Source organism: Ambystoma mexicanum, chromosome 11 (genome assembly GCF_040938575.1).
Source record: "Ambystoma mexicanum isolate Mex_15411 chromosome 11, UKY_AmexF1_1, whole genome shotgun sequence".
NCBI classification, from domain to species: domain Eukaryota; kingdom Metazoa; phylum Chordata; class Amphibia; order Caudata; family Ambystomatidae; genus Ambystoma; species Ambystoma mexicanum.
Window position 1 is genome coordinate 885,036,368 of NC_090934.1, and position 18,846 is coordinate 885,055,213.

The following is an 18,846-nucleotide window of genomic DNA, read 5'->3' on the forward strand; positions in this document are numbered from 1 at the left end:
TAAACTAAAATAAAATTACAATGAACAATATCACACAAGTGACGCACAGGTCATTTCTATACTAGCGGCGTTTGACCGTCCTATCTATAATGTACACACCGACACTTTTAAAACAACGTAACTGATTTCATGCGCCATGGTTATCTTTTATTTTTTGGGATGCTCAGCGACCCCATGCATCTTACTTGTAATGTGTACCTTAGGAATTTCATTATTTGTCTTTGTTCCTTTCCCTCTCTGTGTGCTGCACCCCCCCCCCCCCCCCATTCAGCCCTCCCTCACACGTGTACCCATATGCCTATAATTTAGCTGGCGCTTCTTTGTTTGATGTATGTTCTATTGACGTCTCCCTCCACCCACTCCTCCCCCACAAATACGTTTTGGCAGAGTCCTATAATTTTCATGTCTGAGTCCCCTGTGTTCACAGAGATCCTTTGTGTCCCCCCAGTAGCCCCCTGCAAGTCCCCAGTAGCCCCCTGCCAGTCCTTCTTTGTGTTCGCTTTGCTACTCATTTCACTAAACCCGTCCCCTTAGCATCGCCTCTTTAAGCGCCGTGTGGGCCCCACCCTGGGCCTGGCCGCTTTAAACAGGTTCCCTTTAATCCGCAGCTGACAGCCTGGACTCTGACATCACCAGCCCCAGAGCGCGGCCTTCTGATTGGCAGGCGTTGACGTCAACGGCTCTCCTTTCCTCTGGCATTAATATTATTCCTGGGGATGACCTCACCCCTGCCCGCCCTCTCCGGGGCAGTTTTATTTTTAACAAACCCGAGCTTGGCTTCCTGGATCCTTCCTGGGCGCCCAGGCCTCCGTGCCGTGCGCGCGCTTGTGTTGGGCACGCGCACCCACGGACTGGGCACCCATCCACATCCACCATTTATAGCAGCGCGGTGTAGGAAACGACGCCAGGTGAGGCGACCACCCACGCGCCGACCGCCCCTACTACCTGTACAAGTCCCACGCGCGGGGCCAGAAAAGCAGGTGAGGGGCCAACGGTACGGCGTCGGAAGGCACGCGCCGCCTTCAGGTGAGTCCCGCCATGAGGGCCACAGTGCCGTTCCACTTAGCGCCCACTGACCGTCTTTCTCCACCCCCTGCCGCAGTGCCACCCCCACCTACCCAGGCACTCTGCACAGTGAGAAGAGCGTGTGGCTGTCCCAAACAAAAGCGCCCTCCATCCCCCAATAGTAACCATTGACGCGCATGGGTTTGAGAGCGTTGCTGACATTGCCTATAAAATGAAAGCATCATCTTAATGACTTCAATGGGACGGGTTATGTTTCTTTTGCCCTCCCTTATTCACCCACAGTCCGTCCCATGTGTATCACTCGCTTCTGTTCACTCTTATTGAGGAATACGTTAGGCACTTCTGGGGCCGCGGGAGGAATAAAGAGCAAACCTGCCCTATTTCACCTCTGGACTCAAACTGTAACGTTCGCTTCTCAACAGTAACCGGAAAAGGCCCCGCGTTTGCCATGGACGCATGCAAATTATTTATGGTGCATGCATTTGCATGTACGTTTAAAAATAAACTATTTACGTCAAAGTGTCACGCAAAGGGCAGATCTGCGCGATGATGTTTACACACTGGCTTTCCTGGGAAACTATCCAAAAATAGGCCGGGTTTTGCGGCTGCTGTTAGCCACAGTTAATTCAATTGAACACCGTGATCTCCTACATCACCCCCTACCCCAGGACACAACGATAGCGATAATGTAATCCGTGACGAGGCAAATGCTGTGTGCCCACCTTGTTGAATAACAAATGAAGCAGATGAAAGCCCACACCAGGGTATCGGGAAACAGTTTTTTTTTTCTTTTTTAATTTTCATTTCTCCATGTCAAAATGCGGAGCATACTAGATTTGAGGCCTTAGGAGCCGAATTGTGTTTTTCTCGGTTTCTAGTAGATTCTGAGCTCCGTGTTAAATAAGAAAACTGGCATTTAGCCTTTGAAAGGCACATTTCATATTTGCTGCGCATTTTGTGCCGATGTTTTTAAAGACCCAGAACGTGGAGCGAATAAGAAAAGCCTCCTTTCATCTCGGAATGACACCCCTCCCTCCCTTCCTTTATTTTACACGGAGCTCGTAATCAGCCCCACAGTCGTTCCTTGGGTAAAACGAGGGAAGATCAAGGAGCCTTCTGCCTTTTGGAAAGTCAGCAACAAAGTATGTGCAATTGTAACCCTTTTTTTATACCAGTTCCTATGATGGCTTTAGAAATTAAGGCAGCAGCACTCGGAGATTCGCTGCAAAACTTGGGGGCCACTTTCTGACTAACGCATGGCGCATGAGAAGTACACATAAAGCCTGCTTAATACCACCCCTCCCCCCCCGAGGGTGACCGCTCGTCCACAATGGACGACGGGGCCCAGACGCACCGCTCATTATGGAGGATCTTGAACAGTTATCATTATAATTGTCATTGAAATGAAAACTCTGGGCTTTCTTTCAACTGCAGCGAGCATCGCAGGGCACACTCTTGGTATGGCTTTGTTGGCACACTGTACCCCAGCAGTGCTTTAGTGGGCCGTGCAAGGCCAGGGGCATTTTGCTTCCCCAGCTTTGCACAATGAAGGAGCACTCCTGCCCCTCCCCTAACATTACAAGGGCCTGGGGCATGAGCTGTAGGCTCTCTGGATACCTTCAACATGCCAGGAACAAAGAAATGTGAAGTGTTTGACTTCAACTATGGAGATTGTTTCATTATCCATCTACTGATCGTAAGAACTGAACCATAATTCCTGTGCAGGGACCCCACACGTTAGGAATGAAGTGTCTGTCTTCATGTGGGGCTTTGATATCTAGATGCAGGAACACCACCATTCTTGCATCCAAACATCTCATTCTACTTGTGAGAAATTACTTGTACAAAACGAGGGAGGGACAATCCTGGGATACATTACATATAGCCACCACCTTGGACAAGAAAGCAGAATCGAAATGAAGGAAGAACACTTCTGCCTGCATCACCAAGCAAGGTGACTTGCTTGTTAATGCTTCTTACCAAAGTGGTAGCTACCAGAAACAGTTTTTAGTGCAAGTAGTTTGAAAGATGCACCCTCCAAGATCTCAAAGAGAGTAAATGAACCAGGGCTCAGTAAACTGTAGAGGTACTTGCAGCGCATTTTTCAACTCAAACCCCCCCCCCCACCCAAAAAAACTCTGGGATTGTTTACGTTTGCTTGTGATGACCTTCATAAGGATAGTTTTGGCTGATGAGCACTACGATTCTTGCGATAAAGATCATTGGCAAGTTTCCAGGTGGTGGCAGGGGAACTGCAAGGAGGGCCAGCTTGGATGACAGATTTGAGTGTAGCAGCTGTATGTGCAGTAAATTATGGATAGCTTGGGGGGGGGAAACGCTATCAAGAGGCGCAACATATTCCATGGTTTTTAGGCCACATTAATTAGAAGACCAAGAAATGCAACATATGTAAATAGTAGAAACAAAATACGAGAAACATACCCTCAACCATCTGGTAGCTGTACAGGGAAACCCCACTCCTGCACCTGAACAGTGTGCCTCCGGCCAAAAGCCTTTGAGTGCATTCCAGTCTGACTCCCCCATCAGCTCAACCCTGCAAATTCCCACCCCACCCCCCCGTCCCCATGGCAAAGTAGAGTCCCACAAGCTACGGGGATCTGGACCTACCAGTCCAGGGCACTCCAACCCCCTTCCTTGCCCATGCCTCAGTGATGAACGCAAGAAAGTTATGCACCAATAATTGTGATCCTTGTCATGAAAGATGGACCCACATCTGGGTGGATGATGTCCGGCCCATTGAGGTTACGAGAGATCACCCTGAAGTGCCTGTGGCTGGATGCCAACTGAGCCAAATCATTGGTTCCGGGCAGAGATATTAAGCGGGCGAGATGACAACCCCTGTCCCCATTCTTCCACAGCGGTATCTGTGATCAGGCCACAATTTCCCCAGAGCAAAACCCTCCCATCCAGGAAACAAGCAGACCAAATTCTCATGCAGGGCCCCACGACCCATGGTTGCCAAGTCATTGCCACCTATGTGAGGGATCACCAAGTCCATATGCAGGAGGTGTCTCCTCCTCCACTCCTTAACCAGGGCACTTCTCAGCTTCTGGACTCATATAGATCAACATTCCCAAGGTCAAACTTCTGCATTACCTGCAGATGAATGCCAGAAGGTGTACACCACACACTGCAGGGCCATCCTCGAGAAAATGAAGACACCCTCAAGACTGGTCTCATACAACCTTTTTTAAAAAAAACAACCCATGATCCAGACGACCTGGCCAACTACAGGCCCATTATGAACATTCTGTTTATTGGCAAAATCTTGCAAAATGTATGACTTGTCAATCGGGGTTCTGCCGTAGCATCGGGACAGCCACGATCCAGGTGCTCGATGATGCTCTCCAAATCATGGATAAGGATGCCTCCTCGTCCTCCTTGACCTCTCAGCTGCATTCAACATGGTCGACCACTGCATCCCCCCCGCCCCTCTTGCTGACAGGATGGAATTCTCTGGCACTGTCTGGAATTGCTTTACTTCCTACCTCTCAGGCAGACACCAGGCTGTCCAGTCAAACTCATTGTGTTCTAAACAACACCAGGTCTCCTGCAGAGGAACCCCCCCCCAAGGTTCCACCCTCTCGGCAATCCTTTTTTGATATTTACATGAGGAAACCACACTCCTGCATCTGAACAGTGTTTCTTCTGGCCCCCTGGTACCCTTAGCTGCCAAAAGCCTTCTGGTGCGTGCCGGGCAACACAAGCTTGAGCTGATTGAGGGGCTGCAAGATCTCCCCCCGCTCTCCCCGCATGCCTTTCTACTACATCAAGCATCTCTGTGCAGGGAAGCCCTTGGGCTTATGGGAATTTCGATTGTGCATGTGTGCACTTAAAAAGATGGCCCCCATCGCAATGAGGCAGTGAATCTGCCCTGTTGTGCTTTGACTGGTGGACCCCACCGCACTTCCTGATTGAGAGCCTTTGATTTATCTTGCCAATATAGGGAGCTGGCAGGCGAGGCCAGCCCCCTCCGCAAGACCCTTACTCAATGCCCCTGCCTGTCCCTGTCCCGGACTGGAGGGAGCTCCTCCTGCCGCTGCTCCTGCAACTTTCTCCTTGTCCACGCGGCTCAATGTACAGACTGCCCCTGCATTTCAGGACCTTGTCTATTTCACTCCTACAGTGCACCGGTAAGCACCCTGGATTGCCCTGCCATGGACTCATCCACCTACCTGGTTGCATCATTTCCTTTTCCTTCCCTCTAGCCTAATTGCAACCTGCTTCACATTGCCATCTTACTCTCCTGCTTAATGGCTAATTTGTAATTCCTTCAAGTGTCTTTAAATCTTTGGCAAAATCGAATTTAGGTGCACTTTCAAACATTTGCACCCCTCATTTATGTACTGAATTGACGCTTTTGACAACTGTAAATTTAGGCATGCGTTTTACATCACTGCATCCTTCATTTTGTGCTGTATTGGTGCCTTTTGTAGATATTCAAATCTAGGAGGGTTTTTCAATCTGTGCACTGATGTCTTCCTTTGCACACCTCCTCCTCTGTTCCTGCCATGTCTACTAGGCCACTCTTGAGTTCCTGTGCACTGTGCAGCTCCCTTGCTCATCTCTCTCGCCCCTCTACACCCAAAGCACACTCAATCTCTCCTATCTATTCCAACGGCTATTTTATCATTTATCCTACCTCTCTCACGAAGTCTGGAAGAAAAAAGCTCTCCTGGACTCTAACCCAGGCCCACTTATCGCTAACACCTATGTCAATGCCACTTTCAGACATAATTTCATAGACATCCTCTTCAATGTCCTCTCTCCTGATCTATGGACCCCCGCCCCCTACTGGTCTCCACGCTTTCTTCTCCTCACCCATTAATGGTGGCACTAGCTGGGAAGTACTTCTTGCGTATTTCTCATACTTTAGGTGCATCATTGATGTCTATTACAATGGCACTATCATGGACCAAGGTTCTCAACCTGCTCTTCTCCTTCTCGACCGGCGCCTGACTTCCCTCATAAACTTCCTCCCTTCTCCTGCCACCCCTCCTTCTCCACCACGCCCCTGTACACCGCCTAGGAGAACCTTAAAAGCTGGTAACCAGCTTCACTTGGCTACTGTGAATGCTAGCTATGCTGTGAAACTCTTCTGACTTCTGTCTCCTCGAAGATCTTGACTTGGACGTCCTCGATCTTACCGAGAGGTGGTTACATGCAAGCTCTCACTGCTCTTGACACTCTCCTACCTGACGGCTACAAAATCCTCTCTGAGCCCAGACCCCACAGGGCTGGAGGTGGAGTGGCCCTGATCTTCCCTGAGTGAGTCCCTGCTTCCATCATTCCTACACCTCTTTTGAAAATCTCATTTGTAGGCTGAGATCTCCCCTACTCTTTTTCGCTCTCTCTCTCTCACCACTATCTACAGACCCACTGGCCCGATCTCCCTCTTCCTCTCTGAATGGGCTGACCTGGCCTCATCCCTTTCAACCTCTTCCAAGCTCCTTCTCCTTGATGACTTCAACATCCTCCTAGACTCTCTTGAATCATCCACCTTCAGTTCTGGGTCCTCTGTGACTCCCTCTCTCACTATTCTTCCTTCTGGCCTGATCCATTCTCTTGATGTCCTTGTCTCTGGTGACATCCGAGCTCTAATCTGGTCACCGCCCCCGTCTCCTGGTCTGACTACTCTCTCCTGTCCTACCTGGAGCCCCTCTCCCTCTATCGGAGCCATTCCCTGTACTGCCAGCCTCTTGTCATTCGACCGATGAAGCGAGTGTCAGTTGCTGCTTTGTGTCCACCTCCATTTCTCCCCCCTCACACACCCGCTCTGGACTCTCCCTCTGACTCTTTCCGGTTACATGTGATTATAATGAATAAAAAAACAGACGGGTATCTTGTAATGAAACTTTGACAATGAAAAAAAAAATATATATATTCTGTATTTTTGTTATTCAATACCTTTCTTCTGTGTTTGTTTTTTTTTTCGATGTGATTACTGGATAACACCTTGTCCTTGCTAATATGCATCTAGCCATCTCTAAAACCCTTGACATGTTTGCCCCTGCCATTAGGGTCCACCTAAAACCTTCCATCAAGAACAGCTGATTCGATTCCAATCTAGCATCCCTGAAGCACAAGTGTAGAGTTGTTGAACGGAAGTGGCAGACCTTGGGCTCATCCTCTAACAAACTGTCCTGCCGCCTGCTCCAAAGGCAAAATCTCTTCTCTATCTGCTCCAAGAAGTGGGCCCACAGTCAAGCCCGCATCGCTGGAGCCACTAACCTGGCCAAACTTGTCAAAATCTGTAAGGAACTCTCCAATCCACTTGCCGTGTCCACCACTGTCCTTCCTTCCCAGGCTCTCTGCTCTGCCTTGGCCTCCCACTTCACATCCAAAACACAGGACATCCTGTCGCCAATCTCTTCCACCCCTTCTCATTTCCCACGCCTGCTCCCTCCCTCCTGCCGATAGCACCGGAAGAGGTGTCTGCACTGGGAAGGACTCCTAGGTGCTCCCCTGCTCCTTCAGAACCATTGGGACAACATCTCCTCCTTTTTTGCCCCGGCTCGTGCTGACTTCTGTAACCACTCTTTCCCTCTATCCCTTGTTCACCCTCGTCCAAAAAAAAGCTGTCAGCTGACCCCTCCTGCCTGGCAAACTATTGCCCTATCTCTACCTCCTTCCTGGGTAAACTCCTGGAAAATGTGGTCCTCCCCTCCCAACTGACTCCACATTGATCTTGTTGGTTGCCTTAATGACAATCTGGATTCCGGGCATCCAGAGGCATGGCAACTGCTCTCCTGAACACCAGTGAAACCATACTCTTAAATCTCCACTACAACTCTCCTGCTGCTCTCATTCTCCTCTATCTCTTCTGTGCCTTTGACACAGCCAACCATTCCATCCTCATAAAATGACTCTGTGAAACCCTCGGTATCACTGACCGGGCACTGAACTGGCTGACCTCTTTCCTCACTAACCACCATTCCCAGCTGCAATTGGGCCCTTTATCCTCCACCACCACCCTCTCTACCTATGGTGTCCATCGGGGCTCTATCAGATCACCTTGGCTCTTCAACATTTATCTCATCCCTCTCCTCTCCTCATTTCCAGTGTTATTCGGATGACACATAGCTTTCCTTCAAACTTCACTCTACCTCCTCTCTCATCCCCGACAATCCGTCTCAATGCCAGTAAGACGGAGATCCTCCTCAAGACACCTGTACCCTCTTTTCCTCCTACCGCTTTGGGCTATCTACCCCACCATCTTGTGAGGCCAAAAACCTCAGTCATCTTCAACTCTGCTCTCTCTCCTTCACCCCTCGCATCATGGACCTTACCAAAAACTCCCACCTCCTCAGTGGCATTCTTCCTTTTCTCACCTTCCCCCAGAAGGTCCAGGTCTCCGGAGCTCTGGTCCTCTCCAGGCTGGACTACTGCAACAGCCTCTTTCTCCCTTCACCCCCCTCCAGCTAAACCAGAATAGCGCTGCAAGACTTATCCTTGGCCTCAAGCCCAGGGACCATATCTCTCCAACCCTAAAATCTCTCCACTGGCTCACAGTGTGAGTGTAAGATCAAATTCAAGACCCTCTGCATCATTCCCCCAGGGGCTATCTCCAACTTTCCCTACTTGCTGGAGGCCTACACTTCTCTAACTCCAACTTGTGCTCTTGACTGTGAAACGCTTCTCCAAGCAGAGAGGGGGGAGCAGGTCTCTTTCCACACGTGGTGCCTTCTTTGGAACAGCCTCCCTGCCCCTCTCAGATAGGTTTTTGTGTGTATGTATATATATAATATATTTTAACCACTGTTATTATTTCTCCTGTTCCCTTCCTATTTAGTCATGTGGCGCTTTGAAACAATTCTGTTGTATAAAGCGTCTTACAAATGCGTAATAAAATAAATTGAGCCTCTGGGCACAAAAAATAACTTGTCCGACATGGCTCAATGAAATGCGCTTAGTAGGATTTAATCCACAACTCTCAGGCTCTGCAAAATCATTAGGCTTCACCATTGACCGCAATCTGTCCTTCTAGAAACACATAGCCAAGAAGGCCCAAATAGCCTGGCTCAGAATCTCTACCCTTTGATAAATCAAACCCTTCATTCCGCCGCAGGATTTCCATACCGTAATGCAGGCCCTTGTGTTCTCGCGCATCGATTGGGGGACGGGAAAATGCTCTTCTGACAGGGTTCCCAGATGCTCACTTGGCTCCCCTAAAAAGCAGTCTACCACGCTGCAGCACGTCTTAAGGGAGTACAGAAATTTGATCGAATGAACCCCATCCTACTCAAACTACATTGGTTGCCACTTCAAGCCAGGATACTGTTCAAGACTGCATGTATAATCTACAAAGCAGTCGCGAGTAGCACACCAGCATACCTGGTGGCTAAGCACCACATATCTGGTGGCACACGCTCCTCGCACAGCAAATTGACAACCGGCTTGACTCGCAACTCGTCCGCAAAGGGAGTACTGCAAACAATCCATCTCTTGTCATGTACCCACCACCTGGAACTCTATGCTGATGTCTGCTCGGAATGGCCCCACAATTCTTCAATTTGGCAAATCTCTCAAAGCATGACTCTTTCGACATCTGACCAAGGACTAATTTTCAATGGATGCACAGATCTCCCAGTACTGTGCTGCTGTTTAAAGATGCCAGTCCAAATGCTAGCTACCCACACTCTGTACAGTGCTCCACTGCTCTTGAGCTAGGTCAGCACTTTAAACAATACAAAATAAGAAAATAATGTATGAATAACAGTGACGTACTCCAAACCTCAAAAATCCTTATGATCCACATTCCTCTATCCCCAGGCTGAAGACCCCACCTATCCCCTGAGCTGTCCCAATCACCAGTTGAGTGCAAATATGCCATCCAAAAACCCTGGATTTTCACCACCCCATTCTCATACAAAATCTGTCCATCGCTAATGCCCATACTAGCTGCACAGATGGCTGCCCCCTACCTGAAGGAGTGGGAGGAATAGTCGTCCCACTTTAGGAAGAGCCAGCTGAAACGCCTTTCTCTCCCTGTGCCTCAAGGAACTCGGACATTGCCCAAACTGGACAAATACTGGGTATCCCTCCCAAACCCAACTTTATGTGCACTTCTTTCCCCCATTTGGTCCATTTTCAAGCGTTGCAACCAGACATGCCGCACCTCTCCTTCAATAATTTCCACATCACCCTCTGGAGTTGTGCTTGTTAACCGGGACCAGTTCTCCGATGTGAACTGCCCCATAAAAGGCCATGGTGATGGCAGCATTGAATAGCAGGATTTCATATCTGTTCTGGCAAACTTCGTCTAGTACCATCATAATCTTTCTCTAATTGGATCTGATATAGAGGTCTCCTGATGTCAGCCACCACTCCCTGCAACATGCCCCAACCCCTCAAGGCCTTCTAGATGACTGTCATTGGGCCAACATCCTTCAGCGGAGAGCCCGGTGAAGAATCTAATATCGGACATATATCTCCTACAGGGATCGAAATTATGATTTGTTGACCAAGAGCATGAAGCAGCTCCTGGATATTGGGCATTTCCAGTTTGACAGAAAGTACCTCTGGGCTAGAAAGCTAGTACATAGTGTGAAGAGAGAATTGTCAGCTTAATTGTACACTCCTGGAGTGTGTTTAGCCCTGAACTGAACATCATTCAACAGACCCAACAAAACCAACCTCTCCAATAACGGAGTACCATGGGAATAGGTTTCCGTCTGGTTGTTAATAGCTTGTACTACTCGCATATGGTCGAAGCAAAAAACATTTTTCACTTGAAGATCCTTTTCCTAAACTTGCAACCCAGGCAGCCCCCATTCATTTGCCAAATGGCTGTGCACCACTTCTTTCCCAGAATTGACCTAAATCCCACATTACCCGTGGCATCAGTATATAAACCAATAGTGTTGTTCGGCAGTTCCGGGGCCAGTCAAACACGCAAACCATTAAACCCGCTGAGGCCCAGCCCAACACGTCTCCCGCCCCCACCGTCAGCCCTTTGAATATGGGTCACATTCTTACTTAGCATGCTCTGGCCCTCCATATGGGGTCTGAGCCCACAAAATTAACAGGCATGCTTGAACTTGCATGAGGACCTGGAGCATGGCTTCTTATTGAAGGCACAACAGGCTCCTTTCTGATCCGCCCCCTGGGGGTCAGTCCAAAAGGGCTGTACTTGTCTAAAGGAACTCTGATCCACAGGGCGACTGTTGCCTGTTTGATGTGCATTCAATCAAATCTCTACCGCCTTTCTGCCCCAATTCAGCACTCGCAGCGTTTGCCCCTCTGAGCATCTCCTCGTACACTAACCATGCCCATGTGAGCATTCACTGTAAGTGGACAGGATCAAATGCTGATACATGACCAGCTTGGTGGCCAAGTCAGGACATGTTCCCAGTATTACTGAGGTGTAAACTGAAAAGCCCCAAATCCAATTCACAATATTTTTGTCCACTGTGCTTTACTTCTCCTTCCGATTGGCCCGTTTCACCTTGTTCCCATCATCAGTCACAGAATTCTCAAGCAAAGCAAAGAGGTCAACACATTTCTCCTTCCAAGTTTTCTTTCACATCCTGGGCGATATGCCGGGTCAACATACCTGTCCTACTAGTGACTGAAGCAGAACTTGCCAGCCCGTCCCCTGGGGCCAAATCACCTGCCTTTGAGGCACTACTTGTGAGACCTTGACCATCGCTGCAGCCTTGGGGGTGGGGGGGGTACCTGTTTAGTCTATCATTGCAGCAGCCTCCTTGCTCCCCCATCCAGCACTCCCCTGGCAGCTGGGGTCACTGGAGGGGTCTGGGTTGCTACGCCAGAGCTGGCAGGAACCAGCAGAAGAGGGGGAATTTTCACAGTGGAAGTCTGTAAGCGGCCAACCTGTGGATCCCATGTTGCCTGACCCGCATAACCCAGGTGGCTGTGACCACTGCCCCCACAGGGCTTCCCATGGGTGAGTGGGCCAGAACCTATGCACCCTAAAAGCAACCCTGGCATCGCTCCCTGGTGATTAGTCAACTGCGGCCCCTGTGGGGTGCTCATGTTAAGTGGCGTGGCGAGCACTGCGCTGACTGCCTGACCAGCGGCGATCATGTCTGATATCGATGAACCCATTACGCTCCAGCCCCCACACGGGGAGCCATGGCAGTAGTTTCCTCACAACTCCCATCCGCGGATGGTGGTTCACATGCTCTCTCTCCTGCCTCTGGAGTCAGTCAGCCACCCCGCCCGTCCCTACTGTCTGAGAATTCTCTTGATCCTGTTTGGGATTGAGGAGTGGTTGACCCCTTATGTTCCTGTCACTCACAATTGTCCATAACCACTACCGCACCCTTTTTATGCTGCCCTCAGCCTCCAGAGTGGTGTTGGTGGAGGCTGACCTCGGTCATGCATTTTCCCATGAGGCCTTGGGGGCAACGCTCCCTCCAAACCCACTTGGAGGCTTACCGGGGCCTGCTTGCCACAGGAACCCTGTAGATGAACTAAGACGGACCCTACTCCCAGTTTCTGTACTAATGCCAATAGAGTGCTTAATTGGGCAGCCAAATCCATCCTATCAAGCTGCCAAAAATGCCCCCCCTCGTTTGTAAACTGAACCATACACCAGCCCAGGCCCCCACCCAATGAGAACACCACTGACCCCCATCACAGATACCCACACTTCCCTAACCCGTACCTCTTAACCTCACCTGGGTAAGACGCAGAGCAACCAAAGCTCTAGTGTACTTTTCCTCTTCCCTGGTGGAATCGGGGTCTGCCCCGGTCGGTCCTGGAGTGGCTCTATGGAAATGCGCAGACCCCATGGTGGCAGCAGCGGACGAGCAGCGACGCAGAAGGAAGAACTAAAAATGGAGCTGTAGGTGAAAGGCAATCGCAAGGAGAGTCAGGTCTGAAAAATTCCTGTGTGGCTTCGGGGATGCAGGCGATCGGCAGGAAGGTGCCACCCACCACTTGTGAAGGCCCTGTTATGCCTCCGTTCCTGATTTGTCCCCTGCAGCCTGCAAAAATGTTATTTATAACGCGCTTAATACCCAGAAGTTTCTGAGTGCCGACCCGGGGATTGAACCGGTGATGCTCCCCGTCGTCTTGCTTCCAATGTCAGCATGTTGCCCCTGAGTTATCCTCCCGAAACAAATACAACCCCTCCCTTACTCTGCCCCATCCTCCAAAACTGGAAACCATCACCACTCCACACTAGAGGCCGGCAACAAACTAGGGAGGAACGGGGAGGGTGTGGAGGGCACAGAACCACTCGGCCCAATCTTTGACTTCTTTGGCCCACCTATTTGCTTCGGGGATTCCCCTGTGCTTCCTGCCACTCTTCCACCCTTCATCCTGTAATAAATCCCACAATCCAAAGGGCTACAACAGAAGGTAGGGTGAAGACCGCAGCACAGAAATTCTGACCCTTTGAAGTAAACTGGGTGTCGAATAACTCTAAAAACAAAAGGGGAACTTGTACTTCAAAATACAAAATAAAATTGGAATGAGATGCGTAATCTAACTTCCTACAGTGCCCTTAATAACACCTATTCAACTCTTTTTTTTTTTTTTTAAATATAAAGGCGCACTTTCATTTCTAACCGCAGTGAGGCACTAAATTCATTTGTACAAAGGACATTGCATGTTAATGGAACAATTTCCGATTGCACGATTACTCACCAACGGTTACTTGTGTGGGTGTGAAGCTTGCATACATCAATCAGTTGATCATTGTCAAAGGACAGTCTGTCTAAAAGCTTCCCATTGCAGGGGTGCAGAAGGAAGAGACTGACGCACAGGTGACATTGTGATTTCATAGAAATGTTTATTTAGTCAGAAAATAAAGAGAAAACCTAACTTTCCCTATCTCTAAGTGGGGTTTCCCCACCTCAACTAAAATACTAAGGGTTCTGTCAGAATGTCAATATAAATCAGTAGTCTGCTGACCTGTGTCAAAGCCCTTACTTCTGCCTCTTACACTCAATACTAAACTAAAGATAAAGCAGCCCTTCTTGGTCCAGATCAATGAATCCCTTCTTCTGGACTGGGGACAGATGTTCATGTTCAGGTGTTGGCTTCTTCTTAGGTGAATGGCTCCTTTCCCTGGGTCAAAATTGCCCTTAAATGCAAAAGGGCAAAAGTTCAAACACTTCTCTTTGGCAGACACACTGCCTGCCTTCTAACAGTCTGTATCAGAAAGTCTTTACACTTTGGTAACCGGGAGATTGACTCCCTTCCTTACATCTTGTTAACAGGGTTCAACACTACCATGAGGAATACCTCCCTTCCCTTGGCCCATCTTCCACTTGCTTTACCACAGTTTACAACACCAAGGGGGAATGACTCCCCTCCCCTGCTTTCCCATTTACTTGATTTCACAGTTCAACACCTGGGGGAAAGACCCCCTTCCCCCGGCCTTTCTTTCACTTGGAAGGTCCGAACCCAGGTTTCCCCATCTCTGAGCTTGGGCAGTCTTGGTTTACTCTTGCCAAGTACTTCCACGAAGAAGAGGGGCTTTGTATCTTACTTTCTTTTGTCGGAGTTCCCAGACCCCTCTGTGGTAGCTAATGGGTACCTTTTATACTACTGTGCCGAGGTAGTTTCCCTCTGATGCTTGCTTCTTTGAACTTTGAGTCCCAGACTCCTCTCTAGTGTCTAATGGCTTTCTCGCTCCCACTATGCCTAGGGAGATTTCACTCTGATGCTTATTTCTTTAAACTACAGGTCCCAGACGCAGTCGGACAGCCTTTCTTTAGCCCGCCAGGTGCCTTTGGGTTGTGAAGAAGAATTCGGCGTGTCCCACTATACCTGCCAACCCACTCGTGCTTCCCATTATCTTCTGGGAACTTGGTGTGTGGTGGTGTCTCTTCCCGGGATTGGGTCCGGCCTCCTGCACTCGGTGGCTGCCTGCTTCTTCTGCTTTGGTGGCTCCATGGATGCTGGTGCTCTGCGCTCTTGGCACAGCTTCAGGCCCGTATGGTCAACCTCCCCTTGGAGGTCCGGCCACTGCACCGCCCCGGTCTGCCTGGGCTTGCCGTTTGAGGAGCTCCCAGGAATGCCTCCAGCTTGCTGCTCATGTCTCTGGTCCTTGAGTTCCATTCGTTTGAATCTCCAGCGTCTGGCAGCTTCTTTGCTTGCTGCCCCAGCACTGGTTCGATACATTCTGCAGTTATTCTTTGGTTTTTATGTCAATAGTTTTTTGGTAACCACTAGAATGCTCACCCTTATTTCTTGCTGCGTTCTTAATGGAGCTGCACCTCCTCCTTGTCTCTGTACTAGTACTACTAGCCTCCAATGGGTATCCTGTCCTCTTCTTCATCACAGTTCTTATGTTACTGACCCTACACATGTACATGGGGTGACTGGGTATGGTATTTGGGGTTACAACCTGTGCAGGGTTAGGAGGGGTGATTGGGAGGGGGGCATACCGTGTTCTCCCTCCATGTTTGTCCCTGTCCTAAGAGGATTCTCTACCCATGAGATCCTCCCGCTGTGTACCACTCCCAGGGACACTATCGGGTAGCGGCTTTGCCTCCCTGCCTCATGGCAAGGGGCTCCCCCTCGGGCAGAAGTGACAACATCTAGAGATTTGTCACAATACCCACACATGTACAAATTGTGTGCATTCTAAGGACCATGTCAGGAACCAGGGTTTAGGAACAGACAGTATAATAACGGATGCTGGCTCTGTTTACTGCAGCCATCTAAAGCTTGCATGCAAGTGCAATGAAGCAACCTGAAGACGACTTGGCAGCGCTATGCAAAACGTGTTCCATAGACAAGACAAACAATAATTTCTAAAACCTACTTGTGTGTACATGTGAGCCCGGACTAGGTGATGGGGAGGGCCACTAGTATTCTAAACCGCAAGCCTGGCTCTTCCTCCCCTCACACAGACCCCGACTACAAGGTGATGGGCATTGCCATTCGTTTTCTTGCCTCCAGTCCTTTTCCCCCTCACCTACACTCAGATCTGACACGTCCACAGCTCAAGAATTCAGTTATCACACAAGATGATCTACCACAGATGGGTGTATTACAGTCCTGCCCCCCTCCATACACCCTTTGTCTACTCTGAAACCACAAGAAACAATTCATTTTGCAACTGGTCCCTCATCCAGCAATTTAAGGTCTAGTTTCCCAAGGTAGGGGCACAGCATGCCACTTACAGACAAGGCTAGGTGCTTTGGAACTGCTAGATGGGCCGGGGTAAAAGCAGAGTAATATAACATTACGTGTATTTAGAAATAAACCAGTATACTGTCGTCTACACCCGCCCCACCACATCAGGCACGCTCCCAATCCCTACAATGAGCAGACGATGCCGACATCTGTATGGCTTTATGGGTATTTGGGGTTCCCCAGTCCGTGACCATCACTCACACCATGATGGTAACCATACCATGTAGATGACGGCTCCATGTCTCATTATGGGGAACTACGTAACTACCCCTCTACCTCTTCGTCTGCTAAAGCCAAACCTTCCCTGAACTGCCTTCATACCATCACCAGAGGCAAAGAGGGTTTAGGCAGGACTCTTGGCACCGTTTTTGTGGTTGGACTGGTCAGCCAAGTAGCAAGATGTTCACATTCCTCCCGAGTACTGTGGTTAGGTCAGTTCAGGGGCAGAGGCCGTTTTCTTCCCAAATGTTTTATGTTAGCAGTGTTTGATGCTGCATACATCCATCCCCACTGGCGTTGTGTTTTCAGCGCTGAGCTTTGTGTGTATAGAGTAATTTTGACCCACGTCCAGGGTAAAGATGAAAAGGGGAAGTAGTTGAGAGAAGGAAAAGGATGTAACTGACAAATGTGCATGGCCGTAATACAGAGGAGGTGTATCACCGTGGTTGCAAGGGTGCATCCGTGGCGAGATGGAGAAAAGGAATAAGAAAGCTACCCATCGGGGAAGCCTAAAGTAGCTCCTGCTAGCTGTTGGTGTCAAGCTAACCAGGCTCTTCTAGGCTAAACGCAGTAGCTAAGTAGCTCCCAGCTCCCCTCTATTTCAAACCCTGCATGCAGTGTGGGGATTTACCAGAAAATCATATGGATTTACCTCCTGATAAAAACCAGAAGGAGGTAATTTGGTAGTACCAAGCCATCTGTCTACAGTGTCCGTGGAACGATTTGGCATGGTCCAGCAGAATACAGTGGCCAGTAGTCCGAGAAAGACTTGGAGAACGTGTGTGCGTGTGTTTTCTAATTCATAACGACCAAAACTGCACTGGGAAAAGAAAGGGTTGACTATTAAATGGGAGCCTATGAGAACACGTGGAACCCTTTTTGGGATGAGTAGAACTATTGGGGTTGCTGAGAGGGCGTTCCTAGTGAGTGAGAGAGTTAATTCTGGGACATTTTTATTTGTTGATATCGCGCTGCAAGCTTCGGGCACCTACATGAAGACAAAGGACTGATACAGACGCAGCCAGGTCACTAGACCACATAAATCATATAAATAGTATCATAAGGGCATTTGACTGGTTCAGGGGGTCCTTATCTGAAAAGATGGGTTTTCATTTTTTTTACGGAAGATGGTGTGTTTCTGTTCCAGCCTGATCTGTAATGGCAGACTATTCCATTTGGTGGCAGCTTTGATGTAGCAGGCTTGGCCCAGGCCGTTAGTTTTCTTAAACCTTGCTACCTCTATTTGGCCTTTAGAATCCGATATAAGCGTGTGGCCCGGCATGTAGGCGACCAGTTTCTTTTTAAGGTAAACTGGGGATTTCCCATGTAGGCACTTTTGTGTCAGTCACGGCCTTAAATAGAATTCACTGATGTATTCCTTTTTATTATCCTCGCCGCGCTGTTTTGAATTGTTTGGACATGTAGCCATGCCATACCTGTGATGACGCCGGCTCATACAGCATAGGGCATGTTTTCTTCGAGCCAGCTACACAGTGAAGCAGAATGCATGATGTGAGATGGACCCTGAGGATGCACTGCTGCCGGGTAATGCCGCATTTGGTACTTTGGGAACGCCGCACGGTATTGGGCAGATTCCTTTCTTGGGCATTTGTTCTGAGTTTCTGGCAGTGGTAGTCTTGTAGGGCCTCTGTTCTGCATAAAGGAGCAGACATTCTGGCATGTTATGGAATACAACTGCCAAATTAAATGCACCTGGGTATATGAGAGATATGCTGGATTGGCATATGAAGCTGCAAACAGAATATGGTTGTAGTTCTGAATGGTGTTCTGTAGCATGGTTTCATCAGTGGTGGCTAATATCTCCACCCACGAATTGGTGCACGAGGACCGACGGTAGGAGTTTCAAACTGTACCTCGGTCACTGTTAGTTTTGGAAGGAGAGTACTGATACAGGTCTGGTCTGAGTGAGCCAGAGTGGATAATGGGCAAGTAGATTGGGGGAGGAGGGCCTGGTGTAGTGCTTGGGATTTTTTTTTTCTCCTGGTTGTGCACTATTGCATTCGGTGAAATGTAGTCCTACAGGGTTTCAGCTTTGAGTAAGGCAGAACATGAAGCGGATGTGTGCGAAGATTGGAACTGGAAAGGATCAATCACATACTTCAAATTCAAAGGCATTACTGCTTGTTTAGTGTATTTCTGTTGTGAGTAAAGATGTTCGTGGCACTGTTATAATTTTCTTTAAAAACGGAAGGGATGACTAGAGCCAGTTAAGAACACAACAGACTTGTAAAATCATCTCTTCGGTTTTCTTGGGCAGTCCTTTTAGCCGCCATCTTTTTGGAGTTGTTGCTCAGGTTACAAAGTATCAATGATGGAGTTGACTCCTCACTGCAGTACACTTAATGTTCAAATCTGAAGTGCAGTGATACAATTCTGAAATTGGCTAATTTGCAAGTAGTACATTTATAATGATACTTTGCATTGTGTTAGTCTTTCACATTC

General features: G+C 48.9%; 1 protein-coding gene across 1 annotated transcript in view; it reads left to right on the plus strand.

Annotated features, from left to right (window-relative positions):
* Positions 1-656: 656 nt before the first annotated feature.
* The window catches only part of DUSP8 (dual specificity phosphatase 8), a 167,796-nt gene continuing 149,606 nt past the window's right edge, over positions 657-18,846 (plus strand). Inside the window, exon 1 of the mRNA XM_069623958.1 lies at positions 657-1,026. The gene's annotated coding sequence lies outside the window, so the exon portion shown is untranslated. The remainder of the gene's footprint in view (positions 1,027-18,846) is intronic.